Below are 27,754 nucleotides of genomic sequence, written 5' to 3'. Positions count from 1 at the left end.
ATTAAACTAACTATTACTACTGGCAATATGGTACAATTCAATTTAAATGTTACTCTTACTCATCCTTACAGTTAAAATAACATATTACATAGACTGCAGCTATATGTAAATAACTATCTACAGTAAGCAGACTTCTAAAATAAATGCAGTTTTTTGTTCTGTATTTACCAAGTTAAGTTTTATTTTAGGACAACACCTTTATCTATAAAATAGTGAATAATTTTATGGACTTAATACTTAAATTTCTGTTTGCTCTGCAAAAATTGCAGAATGACCACTTCATCTTTAGTTAGTTATTCCTGCAGTCAACCATGACTCTATGTTTACTAATAACTTGAAGTTCCATAAAATTAGTAGCCAGTCTTCTGAAATATTACTCCAAAATAGCATTTTAGACGAATCCTTAACCAACTTTTTATCACTTTATAATACTTATTATTAGGCAGTTATCAAAGCAATGCAATTCATTGTCATATTCATAATATGTCAGTTTGGAGCTATAACTAACTGCAGTGCTCACGCAAGCAATGCAATCACCTAAAACCCTGCTGAACCAGAAATTGTTACTTCCGTTGTTGAACTGAAAAGAAGCCGAGTTTCTCATGTTACTGGCCTGCTTATCTAATCTGAGCAGTGCTGTGGTTTTACCAGGTCCTTAACAGGCCCTGGTATCAGATGGATGGGTGCATCAAGGTGACATGCCCCCTTCCAAACTATGGTGCTGCAGGTATCACTGAGAGACCTTTACAACACCACCACACCCACACTGACACACAAACACACAGCCCTGTCCAGACATCATGTTAGTGCAGCGTAATTACACTCCCCATCTCCAAAAAAATGACACGACGTTGACTGAGGCGAATTATTGAATTTTTATCGGCTGCCTTAGGCCACGTCGGGACTGTTCAATTTTAGCCTGAGGAGGACACACCATTAAAGGAGATGAGTCAAGAAAGTGTCTTCTTCTGATTGCCCCGAGAAGCCATTACCACCCAACAGCAGCAGGACGGCACTAGTGGAGAGTGGACACATGCCCTAACTTGTGTGTGTGTGCAGACACACACACACACAGGCAGGCAGGCATGTATTCACAAATGCATACACACATACACCACTGAAAATCCACATATCCCCATCCTCACAGCGCCCACCCCCCCCTCCTGCAGAAAGCAGATGCAATTTACATGAGTTGAAGGGAGGTGACAGGTAGCAATCAGCCTGGGGAATAGGGTTAGAGGCTGACGCCTGGTTGCGTATTAACGCCTGCCAACCAAAGCCCACAGATTGCTTATACCAGGCCACGACCTCCGACCCTGCCACATATCAACCAATTGCCCTTTAGTATAATTATGTGGAATAATCTTTTAGAGTTTGATTCGAAGGAGATAGGCAGGGAGGGCCACTTCTAATTTATTTTTTTAGAGAGGGCTTGTTAATAAACACTTTTTTGGTGCAGGGCCCGTCTGGCAGCTATAAGTGAAATACCCTTAGTACTGGAGGTCAGATTTATCTATTTGCCTGTGTATCTGTCAGTCAGTCCAGCCGCACATCTACACTGGGTTGGCTGTAGGTGAAGACCGTCGGGAATGTCATTATCCTGCAATGATGTTTTAATGATAGTATCATTGGAAGTGACCCTCTTGGATCTGTCAAAATATCATTGCATTGTTTAGATCTCATTAAAATTTTATGAAGTGCAGTGACAGCCAGAGCTGCTAACAACATGATGTTACCTCTAGCCTTGAGATGACATTTTTCACCCTCTTTTCTGTTTTATATTTCCTCATGCTATCACTGCATCATCACTGGATGGCAGGACATTCAAACAAACAAAAAAATAATGTTCTGTTTCCAAAATGTGCTGCAAGTCCTGGAAGTTTATAGGAAAGTACAGGTGAACCTGAAATGATTAGTCAATTAATCAATTAGTTGATCTATAGAAACAAATTTGATAATCCCTTTATTGTTTAAGCAAAAATGCCAAACATTCTAGCTTTGCAAATGTGAGGATTTGTTGCCTTTCTCTGATTTATATCATCATGAAACAGTTTTGGAATGTTGCTTGGACAAAACAAGCAATTTGGGGATGACATCTACACGTAGCCTCTGGGATGGTGTGATGGGTTATCTTTCATTTATTTCTGACATTTTATAGACTAAACCAGTCGAGTTGATTTTATTTTAGCACAAAATCACAAATTTAGATAGCTTATTTTCAATGTTTTTATAAAATGATCAGTATGCATAAGCACAAAGACAAGCACATGGAAGCAGTGCTGAATATCATTAAAGACTGTTACACTCTTTTCCCCTCTTCTTCCCCATCTATAACAAACAGCTCACTGACAATTACATTACTGTGTTTTCTTTTTCGGTGTCTGATCTTAACCTTGGCCCGTTGAAAAAATCATGAACTTAACCCTTAAGAGTTTGGTATCCATCTCAACGCCACACACAGTCACATTAGGAGCTGGGTCTGACCTTAATCATACAGTCCCATCAGAAACCCGCTGACCTTAACCTCCCAGGAGAACTCTCCTCATTCACACACTCACTGGGACCTCCGGCTGCCCATTTAGTGCTTTAATGGTGGGAGGCGCCCGCTCAGCCACCCATTTCATTGTGTCCCCTTCTGCCTAACACTCCCACACACACACACACAGTGCACGTATACATACACACAGGATACATGGGAACACATGAGTCTACGTGCACATGTATCACACACACACATATATCAAGGGTTTAGATCCACACAAACACAAACAGATATTGCACCAGCCTTCTCTCCACAGGGGGATAACATCAACATGCGTCCCTGTCCCACACATAAAGGTGAAGGTTGTATACTTGTGTGGGCACACGTGAGGCAGTATGTAAGAAATAAAATGTGAGAAACATCCTGATTTTACTTTTAATTTTCAGATTTTTTTTTTTTTTCAAAAGTTGTCAGGGTTTTATAACCAAGACATTTGACAGACGTTCTTGGCTTTATCGGAGGTGTGCGACACAGCTCCCATCCACTCTGCAGTTTGAGCAGTCTGTAAAGGGCAAAAAAGAAATCAATTCCACCCTGACAAATGTAAATAAGGTCTTATCGGGGCAGCAGCGACGCATCGACAGCATCAAGCGAGCAAATGTTCCACTCGCTTGCCTGTCATTTAACTACATCACCGGATCACTCCTCAATATTTTGCCCCGAGGACAACCAATTCTCCATCACATCTGCGTACATATGAGCTCTGGCTCACATGTGTGGGTATGTGTGTGCATGTATAATAACGTATGTGTGTGTGGTTTTCCTGTTTGCTTGTGGACAGCATCACTTTACATTTATTGAAATGAGCAGCTCTCCCTGGGGCGCCTGTGCGGAGCTGAGGCCTGCAGCCATGCTAGCATCTATCGACTCCCCAGGATTAGGGCTAGGCTGAGGCAGCCTCTCCCTTGTGGCCCTGGCGAGGTGACCCACACTGAGACAAAGTTCAGGAGGGGAGAACAGGGTGAGCTCTCCCGGGCACAGATTAGGGGCCCTGCCTCTCCCAGTGGAGACATGAAAGCGTGAAACGCTACGGTGTGCTTTTGTATGTGCACGAGAACACACACAAACAGTCCCATCAAACAGGCTCAGGTTTGTTCAGGCAAAACTCCAATTAGGAAAACGTGTCACATGTGACAGGTATACATTTCTCAGCATGATATTACACAAGTGCCTCAAAACACAAGATTACTGTGTTGTACTTGTAAAAAAAATAAATAGAAATTGTAGTTATTTTAGAGTTTCATGGGCTTTTATAACTTTTACAATGCATTGATTGTGATTAATATTTATTTAACACATTTGAATAATTGTAGTTAAAGTTACAGTCAGTCACATTTTCATATAAATACATTCCAATAAAAGGGAAACTAAATGAACTCTACATTTAAACCACATTAAAAAACAAAGAAAGAAAGAAAAAATTCCATGTCTCATTTAAAGTCATTAAGAAGACCAATTACCAACTGCCTGACTGACAAGCAGTGTACAAAAAATCAAACATACAAACTATTCAATCATTAAGATGCAATACTCATTATTTAAAATCTGATGTCCATGGACGTTATTTTTGGGGGGCAAATCAGGTCGACCTGCCATTATTAAGCCAAAAAAAAAGATTTGACTTAGTTTAATCTGTCTGATTTGGTCTAAATTTAGCACACGATGGATATCCAGTTTGGTTCACATTTAGCCCAAATATAGCCTTAATATACAAACTGCTTTGCAACATTAAGTCAAATTGTTATCTGCAGGAGTTTTTTCTTATAATGTTCTGCCAGTTCTACATGTCCAGGCAGCTTGTTTGTGGTATTACTGCCTCTCATTAGTCACATACCTCCCATTTATTCAATCTTTTCTCATTAACTTGCAAGCAGGGGCTGTCTAAGAGGCTCCCTTGCATTTACAATAACTACATTGCATCTTTCAGATATGTTTAAACTTAGAAAACGTATGATAAGCCCTTGGTTTGAACAAAGATCAAAAAAGCAAAATGCTTCCTTTCCCACACAATGGCAAAGTTGACTATTTTAATTCCTCTGCTGGAAAGCATAGTTCTGTATCAGGAAGTCTCCACCAACTAGCATACGAGCATAAAAGCTAAAGGCAGCTTCACCAGACTTTGAATTGATCTCTGCTACAAAATTGACCTAATAAATCCAAATTATCAAAACGTTTTTAAACTAAAACATTTGCTGATCTAAACATCCAGTGTCTCTGTCGTTCCAGGGGAAAGACTGGTGATGCACAGGATGTGGGGACTGTTTCTGGTTTTGGAAGCAGCAGAAATTGTTACATTCAGGATAGAAAGCAAAAGGAACAGGGTTGTTAGCATGAACAGTGATAGCGTCCACACTCAACCAGACAGAGAAAAGAGCACACAGTGGTTTACCACTTTAATACACATGTAAAATTAGAATTAGTGTTTGGCAATCGAAGTAAAACACATTTTTGGATTTTATCTCATGAAGAAAATATGTGTAATCACTGCTTTGAAACACAGTTTGAAGTGCTCCTTAAACAAGACATTTCTCGAAAAATAGCTACATTTGTTTAAGTTCAGAGTAGCATTCACTGATCCCTACCTTAGGCCACTAATTGCATAGAGAAATGCAAAAATCTGTGTTCAAACAAGGCCATCTATTACACCAAGGCAGACAGGGGCATAGTCTGTTTTTAGATGTTAAAGTAGTAATTAAGGTTTCAGAGATTTTAATTGGTTCTTTTGTTTCATATAAGCCCCTTTGCCTTTGAAGCTACAATGAACAGGAGTATTCTTTTTTATTCATCCCAAGAATTTCCCACCAGAAACATACAAAATAGAAATTTTTGGTGTTTTCTGAAGCAGTAACAATCACATCTGCACTTCACCAAATGAAATACCATCGTTTCTGTTAAAAGGCAAGGGGTTACATACGGGAATTGGCTAATCCGGGGAAGGGAAGGGGGGAAGGCGAGGTACAAAGAATGAACTTCTTAAGTCATGAAGTGGCTATCTTGCCTCTGAGTGGTATCATCATCATCTTCATCATCATCACCACACAAACCCCTCTCTTCTTCGGGAGTGGAGAGGCAAAATAATTGGATTCTTTCCCACAAATAACACCTTCACCCCCGAGCTTAATTAACTAGACAGACTGCAGGGCCAGGGTCCATTCTCCTCCACTCTCGCCAGGCTCTTGGTGAGAAAGAGGAAAACCCAGCTGTTATTGGCCACTGGCCTTTATTACCATGACTGAACGATAATATACGTTATTAGGGCAAGTTGTTGTAAGGAATGTTCTTTTTTTACTAGCCGCTGTTATATTGATGTGCAGTACTGATAATAGCCTCTTAAAAAGTCATTATAAAAAATGTCAATAAGGATATTTTTCCACTTTTGATATATATATCAAACTTTGTTATTTTGCCTTACATCAAACAAACCTGTTCACGCATGTAAAATAAGAAGAATCTTGACTTTGGACAACAGAAGTTCACAAAATGTTGACACGATATGTTTCTATTATCACAATACAATTCCACTGATAATCAATATATGGCATTGTATCTATCTATCTGCTGTTATGTGCATTTATGTATTTATATCTATCATCTCTCTGTCTAATATGATATCATGTCTATCTATTAGTATTTATCTATATCTATCTCCATCTTTGTATATCTATCCATCTATCTCCCTGCATTTAAGTTATCCAGACTGCTTAAAAACTAACCACAATTAAACTATAACACACTACAATAATAACCTCATTGAAATATGACAATGTGCAAGTTTCTCATCTCCACACACTCCTTTGAGGTGTCATTTGTCTTGGGGGGAAAACACGAATGACAGTAGTCAATATACTAACAAATACAGGCTTTGACAAGTAAAACAAACAGACAAAGACTCAACAATCTGTCACAGGTCAGCTGATGTTACGACGCCATTGGTCAATGCATTAACAGTTAAAAAAAATAAATAAATAACCACCAACTAAGACTACCTTAAGGGGATATTGTGGTGTGTCCTGTGGATTTCAGTGGTTTACTTTATTACCGTGGGTGTTGTTTTATGGCAAAGTGCAGAGTGTATGTACTATACCCAAAAGGCCCTCCTAGATGCCACCATTCATATTATAACTCTTCCTAAGGTCCTTAGGGCCACTTTGTATGGAGGAGTTGCCATTTTGCTGTCACTGGTCCCCCCACACTTCCCTTCGCCTCTAAAGCTCCATGTTTGTTGTTCCATTCTCCTCTATATCTCCCAGAGGAGCTCCCTCATTTTAATATAAATAGAATGCTTCATCATGCAGTGGCACAAACTTCCCCATGTTGCATTGCTCCAGTGGCATTAGCAGCGGCAGCCAAGGTAGGAGGACATGCTGAGGGGATGGAGCACCGGTAGAACGCAGACAAAAAGCAAACATGTTTTTTTTATAGTTTCAAATGGCTGGTCCGGTTTGTTTTGTCTGGGAGGTAAAATATGGTAGCAACAAAGAAATATGATGCAGAATAGCAACAAGAAGAAGTTGTGCTCTGACAGCCAAATATAGGGTTTATTTCCAAGTGACTTGATACAGAGTACAAATTGGGCTTCTCTTACACATAAGATAGAGCAGCAATCAATTCTCTCTTGTCAGTATGCCAGTGGGCTCGCGCAGACATGAGGGATTTAATAGCTGACTGAAACTGCAACTCTATTGAGAATTTTTCCTTTTTTATGTGTCAGATGAGAAAGCCGTCGAGATCTAAGAGAAAGCACTTCTTAGCCAAACTGGACCATGCCCGCCTCGCTCTAATCAGATGTGCACAGCTGTATCCCAAATGCCAAAGGGATCATTTGACGAGAGATATTTGCAGCCCCTCTCGGCTCGGGATTTCTGCTCTCTCCTCTGTAGTGGTAAAGAGGCCCGAAAAGGCCAGCAGGGCTAGGACACAGCCTGGGGCACTAACTGCCAATAGCTTCGCCCCTGAGAAGCACTGACTTGTGCCTTGTGATCGGTGGACACCTAAAGCCGCCACCATTGACTAATTGTGCTTCATCTGGGTGCAGGATCCATCTTGGCTAACAAGAAAGCACTAGAGGTCTTCATTTAGCTATCAAGCCTGCTCTCCCCGGGGAGGGTTCTGAGTGCAGCTGCTGTCCTCGCTCCTCTCCCAATCAACACATCAAACGCCAAGCCCAATTCATTTTCCTCCCTCCCTCGCCGTCCTCTCCCCTCTGCCTCACTCCCCTCTCTTGCTCCATCTCACTGCGAGAGAGGCAAAAAGGAGGAAAGTTCCAGGATGGTGGAACCAAAGAGCAAAGAGAGACACAGCGGTGAATACTGAGCGGCAGCTTTAGCCCAGCCCTACGAGCACTCTGGATTTAACAGGATATTTATTCTTTTATATCAAGACAAAAGAGATTGCACATGCCCTCCTGTGCTCACCAGAGTCACTCCAGTAAATCAGCAAGAAGTAGCCCGAATATAATCAGACTCCATTATGAAGATTCTTACAAAAGCTTGACAATAATCTGGCATAAACAATGTGGCAAATGCAAGCCTAACCTTTGCATGTGGTTTGTATCTCACTGACAGCAATAATATTTATTTATTTATAACTTGATACATTCAGTCTTTCATCTCAGAGTCAAGAGATTTGTCAAAAATGCAACTGTTCCACCTGCTAAAAACTCCACATATTATTTTCTTATTTTTCTTTTCTTTCACGTTTAAGTGCTTATAACTACAGTTTAAAATGTTATAAAACACTGTGAATAAAATAAAGTAAAAATAAAAACAAGTTGTTTTTACAGTCACAATTATTATATGAGTATACAGAAGTGTCTGCAGGAAGACTAAAGTTACATTCTGGTTGGACACGTTACATGTTATTTCTGCTGATTTTTAAATAATTTCCTCAGAAAGAAACTACTTGGCAGATGACAGTGACATGTTTCCTCTTCATCCTCCTCCTCATCTTCTTCTTGCCCTTTTTTATTACATGAAGGAATCTAATAACATGCACATAACCCAACATCTCCCTGTCCTCTGTCAGCAGCAGCTCATGTGTTTATTAAAGGCCTGGTTTAGCATATGCTTTGATTAGATTCCTAATTACAGAAAATTACCTTAGTGCCGCAAAAAGTATATCTATGTCCTCCAGGAAATAAGAAGATATTGAGGGACTTAATCCTTCTATTATAATCACTTTGGAGAGGCTGCTCATACCGGTTGTGTACAGTCTCACACCGTAAAACGTATGTATCGCACCCTGTGGTTCTGTGACATGGTGGCATTAATTCAGTCTGTTATTAGATGTGATGTCACTTCCAATGTTCTCTTAAACAAAGCAGGGGTCACCACCCGACAGTTCAAAGAGAATGGCAGTGATGTTAAGCATATGCTAAGGTCTTTTTAGTGATAATCCTATTTTGCTTCATCAGGTGATGGTGGTTGTCTTTTTATTTACATTTATAAGGTCATGGGTACTTACTGTATTTCTGCTGGGACAATTGCATGTTCTCAAGGCTCTTGAAAAAGCCAAAATCCTATTGTCAAATTAAAAAAATAATTTCCTCGTCTTTTCTCTCATAAAGTCATGCAAGAATATTGGATCGATAAATCACCAACATTATCGCTCATATTCTTTATTTTTGTACATTTTATTATTGACTTTGGCACACAAAACAAGGAGCACCAGAGAAATTATTGTTAAAATGCAACAGTTGTTTCTTTACAATAGTGTTTCACTTCTTTTGACTGTATAATAGATACAGAGGAACAGCACTGAAATGTTTCAAATGTGCTAAACAGGTTAGTAAAAAAGTATTTAAATAGTGCGACTGCGGTTCAAAGTGTACCCTGACCTGCAATTATCTAATTTAATACATAAACTGCATTTCCTCTCAGAGTTTATTTATTTATTTAATTTACATTTTTTAGCTTTTCATTATTTTAACAAAAGCAAATTTTCTCATTTTTGTATGTCTTTGTTGTTGGGTAAAAACCTTGTATCTGCAGTTTTGTCCATTTTCACATTTAAACCTAAACTGAAAGTTTACATGATTGAGCTCATAAAATGCATGGAAGTCAAGCTAATTTCCAGACTTTGATTAGAATAATTCATTGTGTGACATTACCTGCTGTGTTATTATGAAAGTTGCATCAGTGTCACCCAGACAAATTCCTGTTCCTTTAGTGCACTGACAATTAAGTTGATTCAGAAGCTGATTGCAGGCCCGACGTCCATCACATCCCATTGGAATACAACGATGACAGGCAATGCTGCATCTGTGTAGCATTACAGGTTGCACATACAATGTGACACCAACTCATATTAGTGAATATAAATTAGGTGATTAAAGCACAAGTTAGAGAATTCATCAGCTTGTTTAACTTTGATCTGAATGTCATCCTCAGCTGATGGATCTGTCACATCCCAGTTGCCAATAATCAATAGTTACCAACTATTAGTCCAGTTTGGTGACAACAAAACAAACACTAGTGTGTCGTCTTGTGTGAGAGTAATAAGTAGGAAAACAAAATGGCATTTCAACTGTCACGTTGTTAAAACACAGCAAATGAGATAATGAAGCTCTTTTAGGCAACTGGGTGTTGAGTTATTTCTGCACCAATCAATAGTCTGGTAAAAAAAAAAAAAAAGTCAATAAACATATGCGTACATTGATTCCATCTGCTTATTATCATATAAAACAGCCTGGTAAATATGCAACTAATTACAGATGACACTCCAATATCCGATAACCTGCGAAAAGTGACGCTCACGACTCATCATTCAATATGCTATTATTTCTGTATCAATAAAAGACAGGGGAAATTAAGTTTAAGTTCAACACAAAAAGCACTTCTTTTTTTTCTTTTCTTTCAGGGTTTTTTACATTAAGAGCCTTATTAGCTCTTGGTCTAAAATATTTCCTTTATATTTTTAGACTCAGCATGTTCCAAAAAGATTCCTCTACACATTTTTTTTCCACCCAGCCATCCCACTTGACACATTAAAAAAAAAAAAAAAATCTGAAGACTTTATGTGTCACTATATCCACATCACTGCCCTCCTTGGCATGTGCATCCACAAGCATCCACGCCATCTAGTTCACCATCTCGAAGATGCCAACCGCGCAACATGCCATCCTGCCATCTTTTCCAACCCTAATTCACCAAGCCATGCAGATTTTCTCGCCTAATCCCCCCTTTGCTCGCACTCCTATCCCGCTGGAGTTTGGTAATACGATCTGGAGAGATGACTGAATTCCCGTTCCATCCAATATCACCGGGTTGCTAGTCTCCTGCCTCCCTGGCTCTAACAAGATGAGCTGTTTTCCATTTGGGCCCTTAATGCCACTTTGGGCTTCATTTTGCAGATCCCTGATGTGCCACAGTGAAATCATAGCCCTGGACTCAAACCTGCTTGTTGATTTTGAGATTACTGGCCGACAACAGGTTTCCCTCCTAAGCCCTGTCCACCCTCGATGGGAAACCCAGGCGTGGGAGGATATTGAGATGTCTTCCTCTGTTTCTGTCTCTCTCTTTCTTTCCTTCTCTTGCTCTCTAACCACGGTCGTCCACAAGTACTCACAGCTGCTGGCGCCACCGTGCCGCTAAGCAGGTTTTAAGACGGGTCCCAGTCGAGCCTTCTCTCGCCCAACCAGGAGGCAGAGCCCTGGATCCAGACCTTTTTAAGTGATCATCCTTGTATCATAACAGATTAAGGGCTGCTGCTGCTCTGGATTAGGCCTAATCTAACCTTTATCCGCTCCCATCTACACCTGAAACTTACAGCGACCAGGAAGTCAATCGCCAGGCCCCCGTGATATACAGTGACACTGATCTTCCTTTTCGCGCTCTAATTATCAGGATTAAGAAAAACACTTTTGAGTAATTATTTTCACATCGGATAAACATTAGGCTTGCACGGATTTAGCTGAGCTTTCGCCCAACAAGAAGTGGAGATCTGAGCGGGCTTACGAGCTCCAGACAGGCAGATGGAGATCCTTTCTAATCAGGAATAACCAACAAACAGACAATGAAAGAAAAGGCGAAGAACAAAGAAATGAATGTCCTTTTTTCATTTAAACGATTGGGGATTTTCACAGCTGAGGAGAAACTGTACACATAATGCCTTGTCATAAGTACATTTACATTTCAGATAAGGGAGATGGTATGTTGTGTCTTTTGCTGCAGCAGAAGATGTCATACTCCTTTGCATGTCTTGAATTACTGGAGTTATGTTTTCTTTTTTTAGCGCTGCTTGCTAATGGATTTGCCAAAGAAGTCACATATTTGGAGAATTCTTCTCAGAGGAGAAAAAACGTGGAACCATGGGAAAAAGATGACCTTCAGAGCTTGTTTGATATTATATATTATTTCAATCATACACAATTACAAACTGAAATCACATCACAGCACCAAACTGAGGACCAGATAACCTTTTAAAGGGACAATTCCCTCAGAGGGGTGACCCCTGACCCCAGGCCTGCCAGCAATCTTCCACAGGATGACTTGACTGTGGTTGCAGAGGTTATGTGCACCGACACATACACATGGGCACACACTCTGTCTCTCTCTTTAACCTTTAACTGAGTGTTTCCATTTTGCTTTATCTCTGTCTTACAAATATTAATGCACAAAATCACAATTTACCTGGATAATTATTTATTAATGCACTTGTCACTTCACTGTGTTGAAAGGATGGTCTTTAGGAAAATTACAGTAAGTAGGAGTGTAAGAGTGTGCCACATTTATTATGATTCACAGTGTGAATCATAATAAATAATAAAAACTAGAATCAGATGAAATCAGGGAAGGCGGTGCGATAAAAGTACATTTTAACAATGATAATAATAATAAATAAAACATTATTTATAGAGCACTTATCAAAATAAAGTACAAGTTTTAAGCTTAGATTTAAAAGAAGCCACTGACTCAGCCTGACGTAGTTCCTTGGGCAGGGAGTTCCAGAGTCTTAAACACCTCAAACTTGGGCCATGGACATACAGTACATTTCTTGTTGCTAAATTTCATCTTTCCCATAAGAAATTGAATTTATAACCAAAAAATCTAACAATGAAATCTAGACTTATTATGACCTATCAGACTGTGTAATGGCTACAGTGCAGTTAGTAAGTATTTGGACATTTCCGCTTCAGCTCTGTATTCCAGCACATTTTATGTGAAATGAAACAATCACTATGAGGTTGCAAATTTTCAGCCTTAAAGCCCCTGAAAACTTGAGTTTTTCTTTATAACAGTAAAAATATTTATAACTAAATAAGCAACAGTCAAAGTTAAAGTAACATCCTTAGGAAGTATTTATTAAGGTTTTAACACTCAAAAACCCAGCTAATCTGCTTCTGGCACCATAAGCTTATGACATAAAACAAACATAAAACTGTCATCAGATTTTGAAATATTTTTAAATCATTAATTTGGGCCCAGAAGTACATGACATCAACATTTTCCAGGAGAGACCCAGCCACCTCAAAACATAAAAAAGCAGAGGCAAAAAAAAATTTGTGTTCATACAAGACCCCATTGCTCTTAGTAAAAAGAGACTTCCACTGTTCACTCAATATGGATGTGAACAACTGCATAGTTACAGTTTCACTTTAAATCCACTGTGTTGGTGTAGAGCGAAAACAGTGTAAAACATACATTATACTAACATAATTATACTCTCATCACACTGGAATTGTCCTTTAACACCTCTTATTGTACACCAATTAGCTTGTTGAACTGGAGCCGCCCATTGTATTGTAACACAAAATTATTATTTGGCTGTAGTTACATCAATTTATATAAACCTGACAAAAGCCAGGACAAGGCAGGACCTACTGAGATTTATTGCCTAACTAATTTTCCAACAGTCATCTAGGAAATGACAATCCTCTTTCTCTAAACGCTGATTAATCTCCCTGAAGTGTGGTGAACATTTCTGTGTTGCCACTAACCCCTTGCTACCCTCTGACATCCCCCCCTGCTGCTAAAATGAAGACCTCTTGTGTCCACCTGCCCTCTGCCTCTACTCAGAACCAGATGTGTTATGGCTTTGATGTGGACCAAACTTTTCGGGTCAGGGAAGGACAAAAACCCGAAACTGGCTTGCATGATGCCACAACACACACAGCATTTTTGGCTTTCAGCACAAGTATCATGTAAAATTGTGAAAAATGTGAATTCTTAACTCTCTTTTTAACTTTGTTGCCACTCCGTGATCAGTCATGTGCAGGGGGTAGGGGGCAGATGTTCTCCTCTGCTGGGGTTGTGGGTCTGCTCTTAGTTTCATCTGAGCAGTGAGACCCTTCAGAAGGCAGACAATACTAATGTATAAAAGTTTGAGTTATGGCCATTATTCTATAACTTCAGTTCCTTTCAAACTTGCATTGGAATACATTTATTTAGAATGAAACATGATCTAAACTTACATCCAGAGAGCATCAGAGGTTATCATTGACATACTGTACAAACATGCAAATGCACTCATTATGACATTGTATGTACAGTAGATGATCTGGGTTTTTTTAAAGACAGCAATAAAACCTGTCTAATATGACTAACCTCAGACTGTAGCTAAAGGCGAAGGCAGCATGAGAAGGTGAGTTTCTCGTTTTCCCAAAGCTCTGTTGGAGGTAAAAGAAATCACCGAGACTAGACATGCAAAGAGGCAATGAAAAATGAATGGATTACTCAGTCAGGAAAGAGGAATGTCTTTGCTACTTTTTGGGCTTAGTGAGTCTGTGAATATGGAGCTTGAAAGAATTGCTTCAAACTAACTGTATATTTAGCGCTTTGGTTCAGGCTATTGTCCCATAATTACCTGTTGTTAATATGAGGGATGGGCAGGTTTGGTGTGTTGCAAACAAATCCAAGGTTCATTCATAAGAGATTTAAGCACGGTTGAAACGTGGGTGAAATAATACCAGCCAAAAATTGCTAACTTCAGTGACAACTCGGAAAGGTTTTGCTTTGATCAACAGCTTATCTAATTTGTAATGATGACATGTCCCACCCATCTGGGACTGAAGCATGTTTACGTACATTTTAATAATTTATGTTATGTGCAGCTACTAACTGGATTGTTTGCAAGAGGATTAGAGTTAACTAAAATAAACCAAATTATACTGTTTATTTCTACAACTTATTATGACTCACTTGAACAGGTTTTATAGGGTATTGATGGAGGTGATTGGGTCTCATAACCTATATCTTTGACATCAGCTGGAAAATCATTGTACTGACATGTTTAAGCAAATGTAAATTTTCCACAGTAGCATGTGGCTTTTAAATGTAAATGGTAGTGAGATGATTTCATTGCATGGGGTAATTTTGACGTAGCGCAGTAACTGTTCACATCACAATAGCACTGCATGGGAAACTTGGTTCACTAAATAAGCCAGCATGTCTGAGTTTGTTCACTGAGGTTAAAGTAGAACAACGGTGAGACGACAAATTACAAACAGACTGTCTTATTTAGTTGCTGGTAAGTTTGCTGGAATGTGTCCTTTTTGGTGAACTAGAGTGGTAACCTCTCACAAGTCACAAGTCATAAGCTGAAATTAAAGGCAGTTTGTTTTCTCTAGCTGGGCTTGATTAGCAAAAGAAACATTCGGCACACATGCAACATTTATAAACTTTCGTAAGAGCATAAGTGCAGTTTACTTAGTCTCTTGTCACAGAGGCAAAAGGTCAGCAAGAGGCTGATGTTTGGAGAAGCACATTAAATGTTGGTTTACCCCTCAGAGTTATTTTTGAGACTTTATTGACAACAGCTGGCTTCTGTATGACTAACACTATATAATACAGGACGATTAAACCAGGGTTGGCAAATTATCACATTTAATAGTCCTATGGCACATTCCATTAGAACATAAAGAGGCCTGTACACTGAGAAGGAAGAGAGTGATGTAAATGCATCTACAAAATCTTCATTAACATAGAGATCAAAGAAGAATATAGTTTGTCACAGCACGTTTGATTACCAAGGTTACCCTGTGCAGTGTAGGAACACAACAGCTATGTGCAATTAGCACAAAGATATCACAGTAATCCATAACTCTGTTAGTAATGTTTCTGTCACATCACATATTTTGGTTAATTGTTTGTTTATGAAAAGTCAAAAACCAAGCACACCGCAGGGACTTCCGTAAAGTTGAGGAAGAATGGTCAAAATCACTGCAGCAGAAGCAGAGATAACCCAACTTTTGGTCCCTTGTATAGGAATCTAAAAACAGTGGATCCTACACTTCCCCAAAATGCAACTCCATAGTGTCTTTCATCAGACCTTACCTAAATGATAAACATCCATGCCTTTCAAACTTCATGTTCCCACTTTGTAATGCTTTCTGTTAAAAATGTGTACTCTCCAAACCCAAGACTTGAGACTTTGAAAAGTGTCCTCCAGACTCATGCGACATTATACTACTCTCACGCTTTTTGTAGCACTCCCCACGGCAATTAAAATAATCTTAACATGTGAAATTGGTGGAGTTCCACTTTAATAAAACTAATGCAAATGCCTAAACTCAACCTTGCTACCTGAGGCCTTCCTGTGTGGAGACTATATATTCTAAGTGGGTTTCCTTTCTCAGTCCACAGACATGTTTGTTAATTGAATTAAAAACTCTAAATTGTACTTTTTTCTGTCTGTATGTTGCCCTGTGACAACCTGGCAAACTGTCCAGGATATACCGTGCTGCTTGCCCAGGGCATGCTGGGAAAGACACCAGACCCTGCAGTATTTAACAAAATAAGCATGTATAGAAAATGAAACTCAGTGCCCTTAGGAATTACGTTCATAATCTGCAAGGCACAATTTAGGCCAGTGCCAACGTTCAGTGTCAGTGCAGGAGGTACTGTGCCTTTTGTGTAGCAAAGCTGAAGTGGTAAGTAAGGGTGTGGAAGTCAAGGTAATGGACAGACATGTAGCACATCTGACTTGCATGCAGGAGACCAGAGTTCCCTCACAGACATGCAATTAATGTTTGTTTTTTGTTTTACCAAACCATGAGCTTTCCCCAACCTTAACCAATTGGTTCAGCTCCCTAATCTTAACCACAACCTAACGATCTTTTCCTAACCTTAACCATACCCCAGTCACCATGCGCAGATATTGAAGGAAGAAGTGATTTTTGAAACGTTGGCATTGGAAAATAAAAAATGTTGTCACTGGACGTTATCAAGGGTTTTGCTAAATTATCCAATAACAATATTCTTTTCTGACGACAGGAATTTGAAAATGGTTTTGAAACAGCAAAACAGCACATCTACCACTGTGCAATAAAAGACAGTAAAGAAGATTCTGACATCTTCATCAGGGCCTCATTAAACCCACTGGCCACTAACTAATCGGTTGAAGGTTTTATTTCTCAAATAATCCTTTGTTGTCCATCTCCTTGTGTATGTGAAAGGGGTTTTATTTGGTTTAGTTTGGTTGACTGACCACATGCTAACACACTTATAAAAAAAAGAAACACATCAGACTTTGTCAGAGAGAAAACAAAGTCCTGGACTTACTAATGTCACTGATACCTCCTTAGTCCAATAACCTCTTCTATGTTGACACTCTATACGTGAACTAAGAAAGGTAATAAGAAAACAGACAAATCTTTATATGTGCTACACTGAATGGAGAACGAAAGAACAAAGAGTGCATCACAAAGTCAAAGATCTCACTGTGTCGTCCTCATTTCCCTATATTCATGTCTCCCACAGCATGGACCACACATCATCAGCAATAATTTGATTTTGTCGTTGACAACGACAGTGATGGAGATGGCTATAATCCCCACTATGCATTCACAATGGAATATTTCCCAGTAGCCTCTATTGATCGGTACTGTTATTTGCCATGAGGATCAGTGTGATAATTAAAAACTAAACACATTTAGCATCTGACTTCCAAGCTTTTATTACCTCTGATAGTTCAACAGGAAAAAGAAAAGGTCATATTGAGGGATAGAGCGCAGGGTGGCCAATGGGTTTGACAGGTACAGATTTGTTTTGGATATGATGGATTATAATTTATTGTATAAAGACAGATTAGTTGGTGATGGCATCTTTATCACAGACATCTTCTGAAATGCTCAAAAAGTGTGTTAGGAGCTTCAGTGTGTTTGAGATTATTTTGATGGCATTTCTGCTTTACTAAACAGCGCAGAGCAGAGAAAGATGACAATTATAAGAAATAAAAAGAATGAGGATGTCATGCATCATAGTAGTGCACTTTAGAGATGTGGTCAAAACTACTTATCAACGTCCATATCAAGTCTAAGTGTGTAGAGTGCACACATCTAAAAACATTTACAGATGCTGGATCAAAAAACAGCTAAATCTGCTAGATCAAAATGTTACTTTGTTAAATTAAATTTATGGGAGATATCAGTACAGTGTGAGGAGCTTTTGTTTGCCTTCTGCCTGTTAAGAACTTGCAATGGAACCAATAGTAAATAATTGCTCCAATTAAAAAAACATGTTGATGTTAAGTATGTGTGCATGTGTTATGTACTACTAACTTACCATTCTGTCCAAAACACAACGACATAAAGTCAGTATATTTAACTGACTTTACTGGTCCTATGCATGTTCAGTGGTCTTGCAGTGAATCGGGTTTAAACAGCAGTACAAAGACACAAATGCAGCCCATAAAATCAATAAATCACATCTGTCAGTCAACACATCTAATAAGATCATACCGTCCAACATACCAAGGCTCTAACAAGTGATAACACAGTCCATATGGCCGGAAGATCAGAACCAGTTTTCTTTTTCACTAGACCATCTGCATGCGCTACAAAAATGTACATCTTAACAAGCCATTTAATCTTGTGTTCAGACTTTAAATCTAAATGGAAAATTATGCCAATTCTGTGCTCATAATTGTCAGCAGCTTCTTACAGAAACAAGAGTCATCTACCTTATTTCAAGATTTTTTTTCCTACTTCTTATTCTCTTTTCCAGGTTGAGGCCCGCATGGAGGTTGATGTTGGGGGGTGCTCAGCTAAAGATGAGTGGGCTAAGACAAATGGCTTCTCTTGCTGCTTTTTGGCAGCTGGGGCCCTCAATGGCTCCCTGAAGACGCAACACTTAAGAACTACAATAAGGTGGCAGGGGCTCTCTGCAGTCCAATAGCACTGAACATGATAGAAAAGTCTGTAATCTGAAATCGCAGCTGTCTAGGTCTCGTTACTGGGGACACAACAAGGGTCCAATAGCTCCCAGAGGTCAAGGCATGATGCCAGAGACATTGGTAAGTTTCATGAGAATACTTTATCACTTTGTTTTTGAAGGGGGAAAAAAACATATTCTATCAATTACACCCCAGACACTGAAGCAGCTGTTAAACAAAACAATTTGTTTCTGCTGTCATATAACAGACATTTACAAAGTCATCTGGCAGTGTAGAATCCTAAATTTAATCTGTAAACCCCCCCCCCCCAAAAAGTGTGTTAAAATAAAAACAACAAGGGTTTGTTTTTTTTGTTGTTTTTTTTTGGGGGGGGGGGGTATGAGTCAGACTATTTCTTGGCCCTTCTGGTTGCCTGGCAACTGCTCCCAGCAAAGAATTTGTCATAACATGTAATTAGTGGGCTAGTGGGCGGATTTTATTACTTTTGGAGAGAGCCAGGCTAGCTGTTTGCCCCTGCTTCCAGTCTTTGTGCTAAGCTAAGCTAACGGGCTGCTGGCTGTAGCTTCATATTTAATAGACACATAAGAGAGTGGTATCGATCTTCCTGTCTAACTCTCCACCAGAAAGCGAATGAGAATATTTCCCAAAATGCCAAACTATTGCTTTTACAAGCTCCACTTTATTGTTGCACAGATAAAAAGGGCCACCTCAACACTGAGCATCCCAAGAGCATACAGTGTGCTGCAGTCTAACACAACCCACGAAAGCATTTTATCTCTCTAATAAATTAACAGCGTGGCCATAGGCCCTCGCCAGGAGCAAACACAAGCACTCCCCTGGGGAAGGCAATTTAAAGGGAGAGAGGAGGGGCGCAGTGCATCAGGCCACCGCTTGGACGGATCAAATCGACCTTAAAGACGATCCAGTTTGAGATGCAGCAGAAATTGATGGCCATGTGTCAATGAGATGGAGACAATGAGGGCGAAAGGTAAATGTCTCTGGGTAGATGTTTGTGCATGTGCATAGCTGAAGTTTACATTGGGCCTCTCACTGTGTGTGCGTAAATCATGAATATCCTCGCAGCCACCACTGTTTAAGGCCCCTTTGGAGCAATTTCACCTATTTTATTAAGCAGTAACAATTTAGAAATTTCAGTAGAAGTGGATATATGGCATCCCATTGGAATGGATCCTTTCATACGTGACCGAATCAGATGATGGATGTGGCATTACTAATCAAATTCATTGTGGTAGCCACTTGGGAATTTGGCCAAGTGAAAACAAGCCTTGCATGTTTATGAAATGCAAGACAATGACAATTATATTATATAATCTTAAATTATAAATGCTTTCTATGTAGTCAAATAATAATTCATACAAGGGTGCACTATTTAAAACTTTGTCTTTAGCCCAGTGGAAAGTAAATCAAAGGAGACATATCAACATGAATGACTGAGGATAAAATCACTAGACCATAACATGGACACGACCTCCATTGAGACACATCCATCTATCTCTCTCATCGCTTCATTTTAATACTGTTTAGATTTTAGCCAGTGTCTGGTTGACCTAAAGTGGTACATAAAAATACACATGTTGACATTTCATTGGTCATTGTTTTCTTTTCTGTGCCATATTTCATCATTAATCTCTTGTTTCATTATATTTCAGGAAGAGAAAATGCTCAAAATAATCTAACATATTCAAACATCTGAATTTAACTTATCTAAAATGTAAAATATGTAAAGACATAAACTGAGAGATTGCATTGACAAGGCTATCCCCTGGTGCATTTTTTACCTCGGCTGATTTGTTTGGCAAACTGGTCAGTTAGGAAGTCCATTTGAATAAGCAAAGCTCTGCTGTAATTGGGGTGCAAATATTTTGAACAAAAACAAGAGAAGACGAATCATTACAAACCATATTCGTCCAGCCAGACGACGGCGGAAATCAACTTGATTCCCAGATGTGTCGCCCCCGCACCCCAACCCCCACTCCCAGTTATTCCTGTAACCTCAGAGACTATAAGGAAATGAAAAAGGATTAGTGGGACTCTGAATCAACGAAATGACTTTAAATGACTTCTTCGGTAGCCACAGGCCAGGCGCACAGCATGTTTAAGTTGACATTTCAATTGTACAAGTAATTTGCATTCTATTTGACTCTAAACGACACCTCCATATTAAGGATTCCAACAGCAGTTTTTGATTTCCTCAGTTCAAAGATGAGCCTAAGAAACGTGGCTTAATCAAGGTATGTAGGACTCCTGTCAATCTCTGACCAAAAAAAACCCTCTAACAAGGTGAGGTCTTAACTTCAATCAAATTCTTAACGTGTCCACTCATGACACAAAGCAAATCTTCAACCATTGCACCACACCTTATTAAATAGAGATCACTAACTGAACGCATGTATCTGTAATATGGCGATCTGGTGAAAATGAGAAAAAAAGGGGGGGGAATGATTGCTTTGAGGTTATCACACGAAGCTGCAGACAGTGAGGTTTAAATCTGGCGTGATCCTGTTGCTAAGATACTTGGTAATGTCACTGAAACAAGCCCATAATTCTAATTGGTTGGACTTCATGCATATCGTCACATATTTTGTCACTGGCATCTACTGAAGAGACTAGTGAAGTCTTTCATGAGTATGGTTGTATTGTTTTCTACAGAATTATCATTTTATCTTACTGAGTCAGAATTGTGTAAAAAAGCTAAATAAAACATTCTATAATGGCAATAAATACGTTTTCACAGTGGATATTTGTGTTTTAGGATTTAGTTTAAGAATCAGCTACAACACAACAAATACACTACAAATCTACAAAGTAAACCCAGTCATATAATCTGACTCCTAAAATCCTTCTTGAGGAACAGGTGGGAAAACTTGTCAAAGCTTGATACTATTTCATTTGTTTCTATAGCAAATCCACCTGTTTCAATCATTTTCATAAATCAGTCGATATCAGTGGCCTGATCTGTCTGAACACAAGGGATATTACCTCATTTCATGTGAAGATTTGTCTTTTCATTCAAGAAAAATAAGATTTTAAGACACAGTACTTTTTTCTACCAAGCAGTCTAAGAACCTTGTCTATTACCAACAGTAAGTACCGGTAGTAAGGAGAAAAATCCTTCTTAATGCGTAAAGACAAAACACTAGACTAGTAAACTGAGGCAATTTGGGAAGTTAGAGGAACACACTGTTACTGGGTGTTGTGTTTGAGGCAAGCACTGCCGTGGTAATCCTCCACTAGAACAAAATAAAACTGAAGACATATGAAACTACAGTAGAGACCATCTTGCAATGGGATCACGCTAGCCGCGATGCCAAATTGGTGTGTATGGTGCAGTGAAACACATGACATGAGAGAAGTGAGTTTGGCAAAACAGGTGAACTGTGCCAGATTTATTCAATATGCCTAACTGTCATTGCAAGGTCAACTTCATAGACTGTATAAAACGTTTAACCTATGGTAGTTTTGACATATGTATATTGTGTTTTGCTGAAATATTTCCTGGTTTGATACAAGGAATGTACAACATTAAACATGGTTAGTCATGAATGTAAAATGTGAGAGATAAATGATCAGTTGTTTGGCAAGAACATGAATATTGAATGTGGGGGGGCTATTGCAGCCGGTAATAATTATGTGTAGATTAGGCTGTAGTCTATTTGGTCAGGGACATCTAAGCAAAAATTGAATGCGCTATGCCCTTAAATAATATTTTTTATTAAGGATCTAATAGTCATTCTTAACAGATATTTGCGCAAAATACTCTGCCTTCATTCTGATCTCAACTACACACATGTAAAGTTTCATGACTGCACCTTGCACAGTTGCTATCACGTTGACAAAATCTGTCCACAGACATATAAACAGCTGGCAAAGTACTCAAAACCGCTTCTGTGGTAGTTCCCACTATAGTAGGTGTAGGCTTAAAAATTAAAACATTTAATCATTACATATTATGGGAAAAACTGACAAAGATACATGATGTTTGTTTTTAAGAGAAAAGGAATGTTGGTTTCAATAATGCACCTTTGCACTATTACAGTCCTACTGGCCTAGCTGTATTCACATTCTGTATTGTTTGATCTTCTGGTAAGAAGAGATACCAAGGCCACTTCCCACCTGTGTGAAGCAAAACCCGTCATAATCTGTCTGGTATCCTGCTATTCCATCAAACACTAGTTCTTCTTAACAACATATACATCTCATTCTAAATTTAGAAATTGTGGTTATGCACCCGATAGCAGCAGTATAGCAACAGTATGGCAGGAGTATACTTACCCTCAAGCACTATTTTTTTTCTCCTTTATAGTACTCAGTTGTCACCTTTCTATCTATTTTCTCAAGGTCAGAACATGATGGGTGGATGGCCAGACACGAGACAGAGGTAATGAGTTTAGAATGGCATTTAGAGCAGTGAGAGGCTCAGGACTCACACCTGACTCATCACACTATGGATTCAGACAGAATAGACCGTGTTAATGAAAATATATGGCTCAATCCTTGGTTCAGACTGACAAAAAGAAGAAGAAATGAACTACTACTGGAGGCAAATTTCTTAGCTAAAAAGAATGTTATTTTATCTCATATTAATAATTAAATTCTCATGTTTCTTGATGTAAGTGACAAACTTGCATCTGGGCTGATGCAATTTTTAAAAAAAATATTTGCAGTTTTACTGTAGCATTACTGTGCTGACTAATTTGTAAAGGAATTGGAATTTTGCTGGTTACAACTAAGTCAGAAGAGCAGCTGCTTTTAAGGGAGCTGTTCTTCGGAATACACTATTCATTCACCAAAGAGCATGTGTATTTCATCTAGCTAACATGCTTTAAGAGTACTCTTCTGTTGGTTTGGCTAACATCAGATTGTTAGCTAAGCCAAATACCACAGCAAAGCTATTGCGTACGACACAACAAAATGCAAATTCGTAAAAATAAATACATCTGTAAATGAGTATTAGTGAAGGAATAAATTAAACATTTTTAATGGGGTTTTTTGCACCGAGTACGGTTATGCTAACTGAGTGTAAAGGTTTTAAAAGGTTTTAAAACTTAGCATTGAGAACTATGACTTGTAGCAACTGTATGCTACCCGGTATGTTGAACATTGTTTAGCAGCCTAAATATGTTGTTTTTCATTACAAGCAGGCTTTATTCATTTACACACATCATGACAGAAAAACTGACATTATATGTCTATTTAGTGATTAGCTAGCACATTGTTTGCCCATTGTTCATCATGTTTTGAAGCGAAATGTGAAGTGAAACATTCTCATAAAGTACCTAAAAGACAAAACTGTCGGTATGTCCAGATGTGGTTAGGTATTTACCACTTTGTCAGTTATCCTAGTGCAACATTCTGGTGGTAAATTAAGAAAATGTTCAGACTTTATAAGTTGATGAGAATGGCCTAGATATGCCATTTTATTTGCTCTCTGTGAGGCTCAGTGCAGGAACACTGAAAATGACGTTATATAGTAAGTCTGATGTCTCATTTGGGGAGGAGAAACAGGTTCAGCCTGCAAAAACAATTTATCATCAACAAAACCCTTTTGTCCCTTTTATGCATTCTATGCCAGTGTTTGCTCTTGTAGATGTCCCCTTATACCCCAGGGCATATATCTGCTCTCACAGGCCAGAGCAAGCAGAGAAACAATCATGTTTAGACCATCCATGAATGACAGATACTTTTCAGTTGTCCTGTCAGCAGCACAGGAGAGACCAATAGAAATGTTTTTCCAAGCCTTTTACTGCTCTCAATCTCTACACCCCTCTGCCATGAGAGGAGAAAATGCTTGTTTACCCAGAAACCAACAGGCCTCACTGATTGCCATCCCAACAATAATGGCCAAGGATGAGGCAGATCAATAACCATCTCCACCCATTCCTAAAGCAATAACATTCAATAGGAAAACCCATTTACTTTTACTTACCTTTGCTTTATATTGTTTTACCATAAGGACAGCCAGTGCTGATGAAGATGGGATTTGACTGGAAGGGGAGTTGTGGTTATGGATCTTTTACTACTGTGTTGCTTTTTTTTTTTATTGAAATGTGGGTAACAATGAGCGCAATAACAGAGACAAAAAAGGTTGAGATGTGAAATGGTAACTAAATTGATAAGAAAATGGTCTGATCAAGAACCCATCATGTCCATGTTGTTTATGTGATAGATATTCCTTGTTTACTCATTTGACCTTGAAGTATGAGCAGGGGGCTTTATGTTACAGCCAAGCAATGATTGCGGCCAGTTAAATGCTACATTTGTGTGTGTGTGTGTGTCTGTGTGTGCCAGCACATGCATGTGCGTGCTCTCACTTGGTGAAAACAGGAAGTTTAATAAGAGTTTGTGTGTTCTGCTGAACTTGCCTTAGAGCCAGTCCCAAATCCTCCTACAGTCAGAACAGCCAGCTCCCCCAGGTGAACCACTCTCAGATCAAATTATCTCCAGTTCTCTCAGATAGAGAAGAAAGGGATAAAAAGTTGCTTTATTTGTTGAAAACACTTTTTTATCACGCTATCATTCAATATTCACTTCAATATTGCACTTCACCCCTGTATTGAACCATTGCCTTCGACCCCTTTTGTTTCGCCAGTGTTTCTCCTGATGCAAGGTGAATTACGTTTCTGTATCTTTTCCATTCTGTGGCTGTTGTTTGACTCGATCTACCAAACTAAACACCCGTTCTGGCTGCCCTCTGTATAACCTTGCATCTGACTCCAAAGACTTCCCCGAATCCTTAGCAAAGCTTCTGGGAATGATATTTCTTTACTTTGGCACACCGCTGACCTGCTGTAGATATTTATTTTCTTTTTTTTTTCCAAATAGCGTTATCACACTCAATGTGCGCTACTGTGGACAATTTGTCAGACCGGTGTTGTCATGGGTGTGTCAGTATGAGACAGTTTTGCCTCTATGACGATGCTGCATCTTTGATATATACTGTATATACTGCATAAATTATATTCTGTTCTCCATTTTTAAATCAAAACTAGTTTTTGTACTCTCCCTGTCTGGACATTTACTTAAGCATCATATTTCATCTCTTCTTGTTTGTTCCAGAAGCAAGTGTTCAATACACCTCACATGACATACAGTGAAAAATACTACAGTGAACATTGTTGGAGAGTAGGTTGTAGCAATAAAATTTTATTTCATACCTTTAAACCTTTAGCCCCATGTAGCAGTAGAGGTCACAGGGATTTGGAGAGCTCTCTGTGTGTTGGCCCAGCAGAAGTTTTCTATATCTTTCCAAGTATGCCTCCAAAATATTCCTACGTTGAATGAGTATGAGAGCACAGTATTGAAATCATAATATTATAAAATTTAAAGTGGTCATATTATGCCCATTTTCAGGTTCATAATTTTATTTGAGGCTGTACCAGAATAGGTTTACATGGTTTCATTTTCAAAAACACAATACTTTTTGTCAAACTGCTTATTGCTGCAGCACCTTAGCCAAACAGCAAGTTAGCCAAACATACAATAAGTGGATTGCCGACATTACATAACAGCTAGTAATCATAAATTCACCTCCACACTTGAAACACTGTTCTTCATCTTATGATTGAAAAACCATCTGCATATTTATACACAATTTTAGGTAAAGGTGGGCCTAGAGCTGATTAGCAAAACCACTTGAACACAATAACGGTAGCTAACGCTACCAAATTAGCTGAGACCTACAGTGATTTGGAGCCCTCACATCTCAGCCTGTAACGTGTAACGTTATAAACATACATCCACATGCACACTTGGACACTGTTCAACATATTGTGATCGAAAAGCAATCGCCATTTTCAATACAGTTTTACGTACTTGTGGGCAAAAAGCCATTTGAACATAATAATGTTGGCTACAAAGTTAGCAGAGGCCTACATTTGACTGCGACCATAACATAGCAACTGGTATAAATTACTCATAAATCTACATCCACACAACAGCATTGTTCCATATCTTGAACAACCCATCGACGTATTTCAACACAATTTCACATAAAATTGGGCCTACAGGGGATTATAAAAAACATTTGAACGTTAACAAACTAGCACATTTAACACATGGTACAATATTACAACTTTAGCTGGGTTAGCTACAACCTACAACTCCACACTTGAACACTCTGTAAAGGTTGCCTTGTTTATTTTAAATAGAATCCACAACTAATAAAGCACACTTACAGGTTGTGATTCTGAATCTCCAGATTGGCCAAACAGAGTCGGAACTGCATCGTCTTTCAGGAGTAAGCATTTAGAAAATCTTGAATCGAACTGTTGCCGGTTCACATAGCAGCCCTTGGTAAAATGAAGTGAGCACAAAAAAAGGTTGGGGTTGTAGTCCTGAGGAAAAGTGTTAAAAAAAATTCAATTCAATTCATCATCCTTTGGAAGACAATACAAAGGAAATTTCCCCTAGACATGGCGATACCACAAACTGAATTCTTCCGGCTTCTGGTCTAAGTAGGTGGGTTTGAGGGCGTGCCACACTACCCACAAGGTGTGCATTATGACACGTGTTACATAATGACGTAGATATGTTACAGAAGTAAAGGCTACAACTGAGCTGTTTTCAGTCAGTTCAGGATCAGTGTTTTCTGTGGGAGAGGGTAACTCCTTTTGAGGTGGACTTTGGGCTTTTTCACTTTGCAAACCTATTACATGCACAAAAAAGATATATAATACAATAAATGAAAGGGAAATAGTCAAAAAGCATAATATGACCACTTTAATGGAAACTTCAACGTCCTAACATTGGCTGGTTAGGAAACATATTTCTACTGCTGCATTCACATCATATCAGAAAAAGTGGAAAAAAGAGATGATATGGTTTTTCTGCAGTTTACCATTTGCAGTATGTATTTCTTGGTTTATAATCAAGAGATATTTAGTTTTGTGAGTGAAGATGATTTAAACATGATATAACTGATCACCCATGCATGCTAACATACAGTAGTTTACAATAGGAACCACGCACACAGTGTGAGAGGTGTGCCAACTGTTGAATCCTGCTCATCTTAAAATAGTTTGCTATGCAAGAACCAATCCATTTGGCTAATTGCTTGGCGAAGCTTGCCACAACCATCTTGTT

At 38.9% G+C, this 27,754-nt stretch overlaps 1 long non-coding RNA gene across 1 annotated transcript; it reads right to left on the bottom strand.

Annotated features, from left to right (window-relative positions):
* Window positions 1–24,771: 24,771 nt before the first annotated feature.
* On the bottom strand, window positions 24,772–27,322 carry LOC122880455. The gene is made up of 3 exons (XR_006378940.1): window positions 26,848–27,322; window positions 25,828–25,941; window positions 24,772–25,121 (listed from the first exon to the last, which is right to left on the bottom strand). It is a non-coding gene; the product is annotated as an uncharacterized LOC122880455 (long non-coding RNA).
* Window positions 27,323–27,754: the final 432 nt, after the last annotated feature.

Source organism: Siniperca chuatsi, linkage group LG8 (assembly GCF_020085105.1).
Source record: "Siniperca chuatsi isolate FFG_IHB_CAS linkage group LG8, ASM2008510v1, whole genome shotgun sequence".
NCBI classification, from domain to species: Eukaryota; Metazoa; Chordata; class Actinopteri; order Centrarchiformes; family Sinipercidae; genus Siniperca; species Siniperca chuatsi.
Note: the sequence above shows the minus strand (reverse complement) of the source record. Positions and strands in the feature narration are given on the sequence as shown.